Raw genomic sequence first — 10,247 nt, forward strand, 5'->3', positions numbered from 1 at the left:
CGCTAAGCACGGCACTGCAATCCAGCTGCTCTTTCAGTCGGGAGCGCTCCTTTACAGAGTCCTGTCCTTACCTCGCGTAGTCTTAGCAATTTTATTTCATCCTGAATACAATAAAGTTTATTGCTATTGTCTAACACTGTAATGTGTTGTGTCTAGTGACCTCTGTACTCTGTTGCAGAGATCAGGATACAGGATCATACACCTGAAGAATGACAGCCGCATGACTCCTCTCGATCTGTGCAAGCAAGGACAAACATTCAGGTGTGTGTTAGACCTGCAAACACCAAGTCACCCTCCTCACCTGTTATATTCAAACACCAAGTCACCCTCCTCACCTGTTCTATTCAAACACCAAGTCACCCTGTTATATTCAAACACCAACTCACCCTCCTCACCTGTTATATTCAAACACCAACTCACCCTCCTCACCTGTTATATTCAAACACCAACTCACCCTCCTCACCTGTTATATTCAAACACCAACTCACCCTCCTCACCTGTTATATTCAAACACCAACTCACCCTCCTCACCTGTTATATTCAAACACCAACTCACCCTCCTCACCTGTTATATTCAAACACCAACTCACCCTCCTCAGCTGTTATATTCAAACACCAACTCACCCACTTCACCTGTTATATTCTTCCAACACATGAAAGCCACAGAGTAGAAATCTTGTGCAATGTTAAGATACTGCTCAGTGTTAAGATAGTGTTCAGAGATATGATAGTGCTCAGTGTTAAGATAGTGTTCAGTGATATGATATTGCTGCAGATGTCCTCATGTTGAACAATATATGTGTGACCCGTGCGCTCCTAGTCAGGGGATTACGGTTAACAGGGGGGCGGGGGTTAAAAGGAGGAAGTGGAGCGCCAGTTTGGGAAGTCTGACGTTCGGTGTGCACGCCGAGTAGCAGTCACAACACGGCGCATTATTTCAGTAGCCACTGTCACTGTTTCCTTTGAGTAAGAACCTAGCACGTAGCACACAGCATCTGCTGACTGAGAACAACCTTTTACTACAACTGTGAAATAAACGTGAACTTTTTATAAGACGCTCTCAGTGCCTCTTTATTGAGGGGAACCTGGATTACTGGAGGTTACAGTTTGGCGTCACGAACATGATTTCACAGCAGATTAGGTTTAGGGTTCTGTAAAGGAAACAGTGACAGTGGAGGGGCAGGCGAAGTGCTGTTTCAGGAAGTGGGACCTCGGGAGGTGCAGGTTTCCGTATGCTCAGCTGAGGCAGAAGTAGGGGGTCAGGGAACAGAAAATGCTCATCTACTACAGTTTAGTTGTCCTAGCCTAACTGAACAGCAGCTGGGCCAGGCAAGGGCATTGTTGGCTGAATTTGCCGGGGTGTTTGCATTTAGTGATGAGGAGTTGGGGGGTACTGATGTCATACAGCATGAGATTCCACTGACAGATGAGACACCAGTTCGTCAGAGATATCGAAGGTTACCCCCTAGTCAGTATGAGGAAGTAAAGGCCCATATTAGACAACTGTTGGAGCAGGGAGTGATTAGTGAAAGCAGTAGCCCCTATTCCTCACCCTTGGTCATTGTGAAGAAAAAGGACGGCAAGATAAGGATGTGTGTTGACTACCGCCCATTAAATTGGAAGACCAGGAAAGATGCATACCCTTTACCCAGGATAGAGGAGTCCCTTGATGCGTTGCATGGAGCAAAATGGTTTTCAACATTGGATCTGGCCAGCGGATACAATCAAGTTGCAGTAGTGGAGAAGGACAGGCACAAGACAGCTTTTTGTACTCCATTTGGGCTGTATGAATTTAATCGTATGCCATTTGGTTTATGTAACGCTCCAGGGACATTTCAACGGCTCATGGAAAGGATTCTGGGTGACCAGCATTTTGTCTCTTTTGCTTTATTTAGATGATGTTGTTGTTTTTTCGCCTTCCTTCGAGCAGCACCTGGCCCGGCTGAGATTGGTGTTGTCCCGGTTCAGGCAGCATGGGTTGAAGGTGAAGTGGAGTAAGTGCTCATTATTCCAGCATAAGGTGAACTACCTGGGGCATGTTATTTCCGAGGAGGGGGTGTCCACCAACCCAGAGAAGATTCAGGCGGTAGCAGAGTGGCCACATCCACAGAACTATACTGAACTTAAGTCGTTTCTTGGATTTGCTGGCTACTACAGACGCTTTGTGAAGGGCTTCTCCCAGCTGGCTGTGCCGTTGCATGTTTTGTCCTCTCTTGCCTCTCCGAAGGGACAGGGCTCGAGATGGAGTCCCCAGTGCGAGTCTGCATTTCAGAGTTTGAAGCAGAAGTTAATTTCAGCCCCGGTGCTGGCGTATGCAGATTTTTCAAAGATGTTTTATTTGGAGGTCGATGCGAGCCATCAGGGGCTTGGAGCTGTTCTGTCGCAAGATAGGGCTGAGGGGAGAAGGCCGGTTGCCTATGCGAGTCGAGGCCTGCGGCCAGCGGAGAGAAATATGGAGAATTACAGCGCAATGAAGTTGGAGCTCCTGGGACTGAAGTGGGCTGTGACGGATAAGTTCCGGGAGTACCTATTGGGGCGGAAGTTTACCATCTTTACCGATAACAACCCCCTTAGCCATTTGCAGACTGCTAGGCTTGGAGCTATTGAACAGAGGTGGGTGTCGGACCTAGCTAGGTTTGATTTTGACATCCGCTATCGGCCGGGCAGGCTGAATGGGAATGCAGACGCTCTCTCTAGGCAGTGCACCCGTCCTGGAGTCTCTGAGAGTGTAGCCACCTTTTTACCTGGGCAGGCTGCAGTAGAGGGCTCGGGGGGGCCGGAGGGGTTGGGCGGGGTCGTCTCTGTGAATGAGGTGAGCTGCTCATCCAGTTTCCCAGTGTATTCAGCGGAGGTTCTGTCATCGCAACAGCAGGTAGACCCGGTCATTAAGGCCTTCGCGAAGTACTGGGCTCAGGGCTGCAAACCAGGGCCTGTGGAGAGGGCCAAGGAGGAGAGTCAGACACTCGAGTTGCTGCGGCAGTGGGAGCGGATGGTGCAGGAAGGTTTTTTTTTTTTATCGGCTGTTCCAGGACACCCAGGGGTCAGGTGAAGCAAGTGCTGTTGCCATGCAGTCTGCAAGGGGAGGTATTGCAACGGATGCATGGGGGGCATGGACACCATGGGGTGGAGAGGACCTTCGGACTGATAAGAGCCCGATGCTACTGGCCGGGTATGTACCAAGACATTGAGGCCTACTGTAAGCAGTGTAAGAGGTGCATAGTCTCAAAAGCCCCAGTGCCGAAGGTAGTGACTGAGTTGGGAAGTCTCATGGCATCCAGGCCGTTGGAGGTGGTGGCCATGGACTTTACGGTCTTAGAGCCCTCCAGTGATGGTCGCGAGAATGTTTTAATTTTGACAGATGTGTTTTCCAAATTTACAGTGGCGGTTCCAACAAGGGATCAGAAGGCTGTGACGGTGGCGAAATCACTAGTACGGGAGTGGATTCAGAAGTACGGTGTCCCTCAACGGATCCATTCAGACCAAGGGAAGTGTTTTGAAGCGGATGTAGTTTATCAGCTATGCAAAATGTATAATATCAAACAGAGCCGTACCACCCCCAGGGTAACGGGCAATGTGAGCGGTTTAATCGCACCCTGCATGACCTGCTGAGGACTCAGGAAGTGGACACCGGAGGCCTGTGAGACCCTCAGGGCCTGTTATGAATGCACAGACTGGGTGGAACTACAGAACACAGAAGGTAATAGGGTGATCGAGGGTGAAATTAAAGTCATCTTGTGTCGCAGGAACGCCTCGCAGCTTTGGGCCCTCCTAGGGAAAACCCCTGTGTGAAAAAGCATTGCGCACAACATGATATAAAGAATATTTACGTTAACATTTGACAAAGAACCTTCATACGTAGACATATGGCCAAAAATGTGCAAATGCCTTCGCACATACCCTTAGCAAGGCGCTCCAATCGTTTCCCATGTTCTGGGGGAACAACATACCTGGAAAGGATGACATAACAACCCTCTGGTTAGAAGCACCTAACAAGCTAAGGACACTAATCCCATTAGTAAGTTAAGCATTCTGTAGTCTGTGAATATGGGTGTGACTTTACCAGGACTTGGGCTCTCCAAAGTGAAGGTAGTTGATACTATAGAGATCCATGTCCCCAGTGTGCCAGGCAAAGGTGCTTTTCCACATGCCAAAATACAGGTACGGTGTGTTCACCCCATTAATCTTGATCCCACTATCCCGCTCCACTGTGTCTAGGATGGTGTTCAGATGTCCGATGTTCCACTCGATCACATCCTATGAGAGATAGATGAGAAGCAATGTTGTCAATGCCAAGGTCATTCATATGTAAAGCAGTATGGTATAGAGACAAATGAGGAGAGAATAAAAGGAAAAGGTGATAACAATAAATGAATAGTGATTAACCCTAGTTAGATAAATCCAGCTGTGGACAGGATGGTTGACTGCTGCACTGACTATTTGACATGGTGCAGGGACAAGATTGTTCCGACGAGGACGGTGCGTTGCTTTCCCAACAATAAACCATGGATTACCTGTAACATCAAGCTACTACTGAACCAAAAAAAGGCTGCCTATAAAGAGGGGGACAGAGAGAAGCGCAGGCTGATACAACAAGAGCTGAAGAGGAGTATGAAACAGGCCACGGTGGACTACAAGAACAAGGTGGAGAGGAAGCTGCAACACAGCAACACCAGAGAGGTGTGGAAGGGGATGAAGACCATCACCGGCTACAAACGGAAGAACAGTCAGGCAGCGGTCCCAGACTTGGCTAAGGCCTGGAGCGGCTGTTTCTGAGACATCTGAGACCACAGACTGAACATGCACGTGATCCCCTGCAGTTCGGGTACCAGGAAAAAGTTGGTGTGGATGACGCTGTCCTCTACCTCCTCCATCGTGCTTACTCCTACCTGGATGAGCCGGGAAGTCAGGTGAGGATAATGTTCTTTGACTTCTCAAGTGCCTTTAACACCATTCAGCCTCTTCTACTCCGAGAGAAGCTTTCAGATATGGGGGTTGATCCCTCCACTACATCCTGGATCATGGACTACCTCACTGGACGGCCACAGTCAGGCTGGGGAACTGTGTCTCGGACACAGTAGTGAGCAACACCGGGGCTCCGCAGGGAACTGTGCTGGCTCCCTTCCTGTTCACCCTGTACACATCAGACTTCAAATACAACTCTGAGTCCTGCCACGTACAGAAGTACTCTGACGATACAGCCATAGTGGCGTGCGTGAGGGATGGACGGGAGGGGGAGTACAGGGATCTGATAGGAGCCTTCAGCGTCTGGAGCGAGAGGAATGGTCTGCTCCTCAATCAAACCAAGACCAAGGAGCTAGTTATAGACTTCCGTAGGTCTAAGCCACCTCGGTTGCCCATTAACATCCGGGGCGAGGATATCGAAGTGGTGAAGACCTACAAGTACCTGGGGGTGCATCTGGACGACAAACTGGACTGGTCCACCAACACAGAGGCACTTTATAAGAAGGGCCAGAGCAGGCTGTACTTCCTAAGAAGACTTAGGTCTTTTGAAGTGTGTGGAGAGATGCTGGCCATGTTTTACCAGTCTGTCATGGCCAGCATTCTCTTCTACGCTGCAGTCTGCTGGGGGGGAAACATCACCAAGAGGGATACCGGACGGCTGGACAAGCTCGTAAAAAAGGCGGGTTCAGTGGTGGGAAGGAGCCTGGACTCTCTGGGGACGGTGGTGGAAAGAAGGACTAGGAGTAAGCTGCTGTCCATCAGGGACAACCCCAACCACCCCCTCCATCATGTCCTCGCTGGGCAAACCAGCAGCCGCCGCAGAGGGCGGTTCATTACGATCCGCTCCCGGACGGAGCGATATAAAAAATCATTTATCCCGGCTGCACTAAGACTGTTCAATGGCAACTAAAGTAGCAGTCGGGGTCAAGGCTCCTGAATTTGTATTTATTATTTATTTTAATCATCATCACTTTTTTAGTATTTTAATATAATAACTATAGCCATCTTTTTAACCCACTTTTATATCATGATCTCACTGTTTTTATATACTGTACATGGCTGGCCCAGTGTTGTTGTCTGTCCTTTATGTTGTGTTGTGTTGTTGTGTGGTTTTTAGTGGAGTGGCGCGGCAAAATGAATTTCCCCACGGGGATAAATAAAGTATCCTATCTATCTATCTATCTAGGACTCTCCCTCCAAACAAGAAGAGGAGATGGGAGAGGCCAGAGGTCGTGTTTGCGTATAACACCACCGAGCATGCCAGTACAGGTTATACGCCATATTATTTGATGTTTGGTCAGTCTCCTAACCTGCCTATTGACATTCTGTTCGGGGTGGAGGGTGACTTTTCAGGGACGGTGGATGACTGGGTCCAGGAGCATCAGAGGCGCCTGCAGGCAGCTCATCAGACGGCACGGCAGCAGATGGAGCAGGCTGCGGAGGCTCGCAAGAGACGGCATGGCCCTGCAACTCGCAATTCGGGGCTGGAGGTTGGTCAGTTGGTTTACAGGCGCAACCATAATTTCAAGGGGAGGCACAAGATTCAGGATCTGTGGATGCCGGGGCCTTTCCGGGTGTTGCCAAGAAACCAGTTTATACCGGGGTCCCGCTGGACGGGTCCCAGGACCCAAAGACTATCCACCGGATGGAGCTTCGACCATGTGGTCCAGAGGAACCGGGTCCCGAGTGCCCGGGTCTCGAGAGCCCAGGTCCCAAGGAGGCTCAGGAGGCCGTGGACTCAGAGAGTGAAGCTTGGTTCAGGGTGAGGCGCCCTGGAACGGCGTCTCCAGCTGTGAGCCAGCTGCTGCATGAAGGCGGGGATGCGGCGGATGGTGTAGTGTCCGAAGTGGAACAGCAGGAAACAGAATCAGACTCTGAACAGCTGGAGAGGGGGTCGGAGTCCGAGCCACCGGGGGAGGAATGGCCGGCACCGCTGCCTTCACCACGGCGGTCTCGGAGGCAGAATGCAGGGAGGCAAATCCCTTCAATCTCCCGAGGTCTGCAGTGCGAGGGGTAGAGGAGGGTGCAGTATCTAGTGTTGTCGCACACACTAACCGTCTCTGCCTAATGGCATTAAAAGACATAGTGTCAAGTTTGATTGCAGAGGTAGGAGTTGCAGGGTAGACCCTAGTGGGAGGGGGGGGACATCAGTGGGTTGATCATCGGGACGATGATCAGTAATGGGGGGGGTGAATGTGACCCGTGCGCTCCTAGTCAGGGGATTACGGTTAACAGGGGGGCGGGGGTTAAAAGGAGGAAGTGGAGCGCCAGTTTGGGAAGTCTGACTTTCGGTGTGCACGCCGAGTAGCAGTCACAACACGGCGCATTATTTCAGTAGCCACTGTCACTGTTTCCTTTGAGTAAGAACCTAGCACGTAGCACACAGCATCTGCTGACTGAGAACAACCTTTTACTACAACTGTGAAATAAACGTGAACTTTTTATAAGACGCTCTCACTGCCTCTTTATTGAGGTGAACCTGGATTACTGGAGGTTACATATGGTCAATGGAATTTCATAATTTTGGGTCATAATTGGGTGTTTCTCAACTGGTGTGGAGTGTGTGGTAAAAAAACTAAAAAACATCTATTTTAAGACTAGAAAAAACTAAAAATTGTGTTAAGTGTCAGACTTTTATTTTGACAGACGTGCATGAAAGTGGCTTTCTAGTCCCATTTAGGAAAAGTACATTTGGTCAATTATCATTCTCTGTTATAGCAATACAAACCTGGAACTCACTACCTACCTACATAAAAAATATACATACATACTCCACCTTCACAACACACCTTAAGGCATGGCTTTGCAATAACTATAACTGCATACATTAATTTCTGTCAGATGTGACGTGTGTGTTGTATGTACACCTCTATCTTTGCTACCCGCCTGCATATGTCTGTGTGTGCTTCAATGTCTGGATGCTGCTGTGCCTGTATGTTGCTGTGTCTGTATGCTGCTATGTCTGTATATTGCTATGACTATTTGCTCTTCCTTTGTCCCCTTTGTACTGTTCTTATCTCATGTTATCTTATCTCACCCACTCCATCATCACCTGGTTCCCTGCTGCAACGACCAAGGACAAGGCCAAGTTGCAGCGGGTGCTACGTTCAGCAGAGAGGGTGATCGGCTGTCCCTTGCCCTCCCTCAACTCCCTGCATGACACCAGGGCTCTGAGGAGGGCAAGGAAGATCATGGCAGACCCCTTCCACCCCGGCCACGGCCTCCTCACCCTGCTTCCCTCTGGAAGAAGGTTGCGGCTGCCTAAGGCACTGAAGGCCCGCCACAGGCTCAGCTTCTACCCCTCAGCCGCCAGGCTGTTAAATGACTCTGGCTCCCCCCCCCCCCCCCCGCCCCCAAGTCTGCCCAGGACTGAACTGGACTCACTGTAAAAAACTCTGCACTGCACTTTACTTTATACCGCACTATCCAATGCACTGTTGTCTGCCCTGTGTTGTTGTTGTGTTGTCCTGGTTTTTGATATGTGAAAAAAAGTATAAACGCACTTGCTGTGGTGACGAAGCAAATTCCTATATGTGTAATGCATAGTGGCAATAAACGTTATCTCAATCTCAATCTCAATGTACTGTATTGATGTTGCTGCCATTTGTGCTTGAATGTCTTGTCTCCCCGGCATGTTTGTGCTTGCTCCAATTGTATGTCCTGCTCCATTTGTTTGTGTTTGCTGCAATTGTAATTTTTTAAACTAATGAATTTTATTTTAGGGAGCCTATTGTCAACTGGCCCGGGGACTACGGCTGGAAATTAGCCATGTAGGCTAAAGCTGCTCCATTTACTGTTGTTACAGTTAATTAATGGGGACTGTCCACGACATCATAAACTAATAAACTAAACTAAACATGAGAACATTGGAGCTGCTGTTTCGGAATGTACCAGAATGCCATTCTATGGTCCCTCTCTCTGAGAACATCCAGTATCCTGCCTTTCATGAGTGGACCACCGCCAAGCTGAGCGTTTTCGTTAGAATAATCCAACATCCCAATGAAGCAGAGGGTAACTTCAACGCGGCAAGATCTCTCTACAAGGATTTCGCTTTTGTCCACATTGCACATGCTCAGATGGAAAAAGATGGCGGCGCGATCACACGCGAGGCTGGAGGGGCTACCGACGTCGGTGCTTTTTAGCGTTTTTAAACACATTTGTATGTACATTTTTATGTCAGTACTTACGGGGAACTGTTGTGTAAATAGTACCTACAGCAGACTAGACTTACTAGAAGTTGGTGCGCAAAACGAGAAGACAGTAACAGCGGATTTCCTGAAGCAACAGCAGATCCCACACGATATCGCTCGGACACCGGGAGAACAATGGTACGCGATCCCGCCTCTCAGACGCAAACGTCGGCGTCGAGACCGTAAACAACGCCGAGGCCGCAGGGGAGGCCTGCTAGCTAGGCTGAGAACAAGCCCGGACAAGCCAGCTTTGCCGAGTATATTCCTCTCCAACGTGAGATCACTCGCTAACAAGATGGACGAACTGAGACTGCAGGTTGCTTCCAACAACACCGTGGGAGATAGCTGTGTGATTATTCTCACAGAGACCTGGCTCAACGCTACCATCATCGACTCTGCGGTCGGCTTAGAGGGCCGCTCGCTTCACCGAGCTGACCGGACATTGCTTAGTGAGAAGACGCGCGGAGGCGGCCTCATTATATCTACGAAGGACAGCTGGTGCTTAAACACGAAAACTAAGTAGCCACTGCTCCCCAGACCTGGAATACTTGACTGTTAAATGCCGACCCACATACCTCCCGAGGGAATTCAACGCGGTGTACATAACAGCTGTTTACATCGCACCAAGCGCAGATGCTAGCTTAGCATTGGCGCGGCTACATGACGTCATCAGTAGTGGACAGAGCGACTCCAGGCGGGTGTGGCAGGGGGTTCAGCACATGACAAACTTCAGAGCCAACAGGCTCACAGCCGCGGAGGACGACCCCCTGCTGGCGGAAAAGCTGAACTCCTTCTACGCCCGGTTCGACCAGGGGCGAACGGAGGTAACCACAACACAAACACCACTCTCTCCAGCTCTCAGCAGCCTCACCCTCACAGAGCATGAAGTGAGACGCGTGCTGAAGGCGGTGGACCCCAGAAAAGCCTCAGGGCCGGATGGCGTCCTGGGACGGGTGCTGAGGGACGGCCGGGGTTTTCACCAACATCTTCAACCAGTCCCTGTCCCAGGCCACCATCCCACCCTGCCTGAAAACCTCAACTATCATCCCAGTCCCGAAGAAAAGCACGGTGAGCTGCCTAAACGACTACCGCCCG

This window comes from Nansenia antarctica, assembly GCF_963989245.1.
Source record: "Nansenia antarctica genome assembly, chromosome: 2".
Lineage (NCBI taxonomy): Eukaryota > Metazoa > Chordata > Actinopteri > Argentiniformes > Microstomatidae > Nansenia > Nansenia antarctica.